The sequence below is a fragment of the Setaria viridis genome, chromosome 5 (assembly GCF_005286985.2).
Source record: "Setaria viridis chromosome 5, Setaria_viridis_v4.0, whole genome shotgun sequence".
Classification (NCBI taxonomy): domain Eukaryota; kingdom Viridiplantae; phylum Streptophyta; class Magnoliopsida; order Poales; family Poaceae; genus Setaria; species Setaria viridis.
Window position 1 is genome coordinate 44,800,852 of NC_048267.2, and position 4,488 is coordinate 44,805,339.

General features: G+C 56.3%; 1 non-coding gene across 1 annotated transcript; it reads right to left on the minus strand.

The window, feature by feature from the left end:
* Positions 1-857: 857 nt before the first annotated feature.
* Positions 858-2,796, minus strand: LOC117856583 (uncharacterized). The gene is made up of 2 exons (XR_011898276.1): positions 1,806-2,796; positions 858-1,767 (listed from the first exon to the last, which is right to left on the minus strand). It is a non-coding gene; the product is annotated as an uncharacterized protein (transcript).
* Between the last annotated feature and the right edge of the window lie 1,692 nt (positions 2,797-4,488).

A 4,488-nucleotide genomic window follows, 5' to 3' on the forward strand; every position in this document is an offset into this window, starting at 1 on the left:
TTGTGGCACACCTTTCATCCGAGAAGATCCTATTGTATCCTAATGCGTTCAGTTAGCTTTTGTTTGTGTCTGAGAATGAGTGTTCTTACTTTTATGTAATATTCTTGTAATGCTAAACTTTAAACTTCTTCTCCTTTTAAATAAATAGGCAGAGCTCCTGCCAATATTTTTTTTAAAAAAATGTTGTTTCTTGATCAGGTGGTGCCGATGCTACTGCGCCTTTTGATCCCTTTCGCCCCCATCTTCTCTTCAGCCAGTCAGGAAGTGGCGTAGTGCAAGGGCGGCATGATTTTCTGCCCAGTGACAGCGTCCATCAGGCAAATCGTAGCTTATGGCCCTGTTTGTCGCTGTGCTTGAACTATAATTTAAACGAAGATTTTCTCGTTTCTTGTAGTTCAAACCTCTGAAGCGACTTACTACATAAGTAAGAATTTGGAAAAATAAGCGAGACGTTTGGTGAGATTCTCGCTTATTTTTATCGGTAAGCTGGTGGAAACAAACAGGAGCTCTTGACATTCCATCTTCTTCTCTGGTGCCGTGCTGAATTGCTGATGAACAAGAAAACCACACCCTGTTGCTCTGTAAAAGAAGAAGAAAAACACAAGGCTAGGTTTTGGCCACATTGGAAACGCCCAAACGTGTGCGTAGGAGAGGAGGAAAGAACTGGCACTCGAAGAATTTTTTAGGTTCGAGGTACAAGAGGAAATAATGCTGGGCCGCTCGTGGAGCCCGGAACAGTCATCTACTGACCCAGTTTGCGCCCGTGGGCCTCGAAATAGCAGGGTAGCAGCAACGGGCTTTCTTCTATTATAGCCCATGGTCTGGACTAGAGGCATGAACACGAGTTTTTGCAGTCACTTACATTGCTTCAATGCTGGCCGAGTTGAGGTACTGTAGCTCTGGAAAAAATGCTGGCTGGGTTCAATAAGCCAATGACAATAGATGCGTAAATCTGAAATGTTATCTTTTTCTCAATTCACCACTTCGAAAAGAAAGAACACTTTCATTGCATGGCCTTCACCCTCCTACATGTGGTTATACTCCAAATCACTAAGTTGATTAATCTCTCATAGTGAGCCCCGCCTGCTCCTCCGTCTCCATCGCCCGTCCACCCAGCCGGCCTATGAAGAACTCCGGCGGATCCATCTCGTACGGCAGGCAGCTGTAATACCCGCGGCTGGGATCGCACCAAGTCAGGTCCATGATCTTCTCTATCGCCTTCGTTTCGAGGTTAAGGACGAAGACGCCGCTGCCGCCGTACACGGCCATCATCGCCCCCTTGCTGAAGTGGAACCAGCTGCAGCACATGAAGTTCGCGCCGGCGGGCACCGCCGCCGCCGGCATCTGGATCACCTGCGAGAGGAGCCATTCTTTTCCATAAAACTGAGCATGGAGCCATGCCACCATGTCGCCGCCGTCGTCTCCGTCTGGCTGCGTCCAGACGTCGACGCGCGTGGGGTGCACCCGGGCGAGCGAGAACCTGCCGTCCCGGCGGACACACAGGTACGGCACCCCGCCGGCGGCCTTGATAGCGAGCTTGGTCACGGACGCGGAGGCGCGCCCCGTCGCCGTCGACGCGCTTAGCAGGTACAGGTCTCTTCTGCCTTGGGGCACGGAGGCGTCGATCGTGTCATCGGCGTACAGCCAGGGCGCCGCGCCCCGGTGCACGACGGCGGCTCGCACCCCCACCATACGGAGGCGGTTGTGGTGCCGGATCTGGGCGAGCGCGCTCCAGCGGCGCGTGGTGCCGGAGAAGGAGTGGACGTGCTGGCGCAAGCGGTTGTTGTCGAGGTGGGAGCGCCGACGAGGAGCAGCTCGCCGGAGAACGCGGGGTGCGGTGCCGACGACGGCGGCCGCTGCTCGCGGTTGATGTGGTCGCCGTCGGCGGCCGTGAGGATGGCGTAGCCGTTTGCGTGATTAACGCACGCGCACTCCGGCGGCGGGGCGACTTCGTCGTGCGCGCCGGTGACGGGGTCGAGGAGGCGGTAGTGGATGTCGGGTTTTCTTCTGATGCAGCAGCTGCCGCGGTTGACGACGATGTGGCGGAGGAGGATTCCGTGGCCGCCAGGGGCTGGGCGTAGTTGAAGGTGCCGTCGTCGTTGGCGACGAAGGAGGTGAGGGCGCGCTCCGTGGGGCCGAGCGGCGACCCCGGCGTCGGCAGGAAGGTGGGCGGAGAGTCGAGAGACGGAGGTGCGCTGCGCCATCCGCATCTTCATTGTGCTTGGACTATCCACGTGCAATTTAGCCTGCCGGGGGACGAAGCCGAGGAGGCGCGCGCGGTGGCCCTCGCCGTGCCCCGGGCAGAGCTCGCGGAGGAAGGCCGGGTCGGTGAAGAGGCGCAGCCACCGTCGGCTTGTCACGGCGAACAGGAAGAGGGCCTTGACGTTGCCCACGCGGGAGAAGACCTCGAGGAGGAGTTCATCAGGTAAAGCCGCGATGCCGCCGCCGTCTGTGCTTTTGCGTCTCCTGGTAACGGCTGCCGCCGCCATGATCGTAAGCGGCTAAGCGCTGTTGCGTACGGGAAGGGGTGGAGAATAATTTACTTCAAGGGATTTGCCCTACGGAATTCAAGGGATCGCACAGAGAAACTGATCCGGATCGAAGTTGGGATCGGTGACGCTCGTGGCGTAGAAGAAAAGGGCAGTGACGCGCCATTGGCTATTTTCACACCGTCGGCTGGACAGCACCCAAATTTCAGTTGTTTGGAACGTAAGAAGTGTGTTTTTAGCAAATTTCTGTGTTTTTTTTTCTTTTGCTGAACATCAGAAATGTAGGCCGTAGACATCGTAGGGAAAAAAGAAGATGTATCGCTGCTTATAACATCGAAAGGCCAAGCACTAGATGCTTATTGGCATCCAATACGTAATAATCTTTTAAAGAATGTCTATGAACTATGAAGCATGGGTGAATTTGTTTCCTTTTGTAATGAATGACTTGACCTTTTCTATTGTATTGGCCACTGAAATCTCGATCGGTCGATTGCCAACCTGTCTCTATTGACGACCAAGTTGTAACACGAAGAACTCCGGCAGGAAGGCGACGAAGGCGGTGAGGGCGCGCTCCCTGGGGCCGAGCGGTGACCCCGGTGCCGGCAGGAAGGCGGGCGCGAAGGCGGAGGGAGTGCTGCCTCGCCCGTGCCTTCATCATCTTCATCCTGCGCACGAAACCCTTCTGCTGGAAGAAGAAGCCGAGGAGGTGTGACCGGTGCCCCTGGCCCTGCAGGTCTGGCCAGAGCCGGCGGAGGAAGGCGCGATCGGTGAAGAGTTGTCGCCACGGTTTGCACGTCATGGCGCAGCGGAGGAGGTCGCTGACGTTCTCCACGCGGGAGAAGATCTCGAAAAGGACGTCCTCCGGTAGGGCTGCAGCGCCGTCCGTGAGTCGCCCGGTGGCCGCCTCCGCCATGATCGTCCGGCTTCCGGCGTGAAGGGTCAAGAGCGCAGATCCAGGCGCGGAGGCTCCCAGGAGGCCAGCCCACGCACGGCAAAGGGTTTGACCTCCGTTTGACCTAGAGGGCGCTCCTGCTTGGGATCAACTGATTCAATCGTGCCCGCACTCTTTAGATCCAACGGTTGAGGGCACCCGGGCCCGGACGGTAAATGAAATACCGTCCGGGCTGGACTGGTTGCCGCTGGGACGCTCGCCGGCGCGCTCTCCCAGTTTCGCCGCCGCCGGTGGCCCGCGGCGTCGCCCGACAACACGGCAAGGTGAAAGCGTTAACCTTCATCGAAGTTCGTCCCCACAGCAGCTAGAATCACCTCCCCGCTCGCCGGCGCCTCTCCTCCCGGCCTTGCGTTTTCGCGCGCCGGGAGCGACCCCGGCCAGCGCCGTCCGCCCCTGCCCACACGGCCGCCGCCTTGTTTGGAGGCAGCGACTCCATGGCGCTGAGGGCTCCGTTCCCGAGCTTCGCCTTCTCCTCCCAGTCTCGTGCGTCCAGCTTCGTGGACTCGAGGTGCCTCTGCTGATGGGCGACCGCGCCGTGGCCTCCGCTGCCTCGTCCGGCACAGGTACGGATGCACGGTGAACCGCGGCATCACCTGCGAATGTTTTCACGGACACAGAGTGTCGACATGAATCTTAGAGACGCTCAGCATTTAGGTGTGAGGGGAGTGGTGGAACATTGTTGTTTTTAGTCAGTTTCTTTAAATCTTTGTGTATATGTCAACTTGGTGATGATATCATTCCAGTACAACGATTTACTCAAATGTAAAACCTGGCGGACTCTATGCTATCAGCTCCCATCGAAAACTTGAGAACACCCTGAATTTCAAGTTCTGGTTTGCACTGTAGAATTGGGTTCTTCCGATTTTAGTCTGTTAGGCTCAGGCATCCTATACAAGCTCTGTTGGAGTCCACAAGCTGCAAGAACATGCCATGATCAAGTTAACTGAGATAAAGAAAGAAATAACCTTCAGAAGAGATGCAATCTACTCTGGGATCAAGTTTCAAAAAATCTCTGTTGAAGCAGAGGAAGGAGACAAATGGAAAATC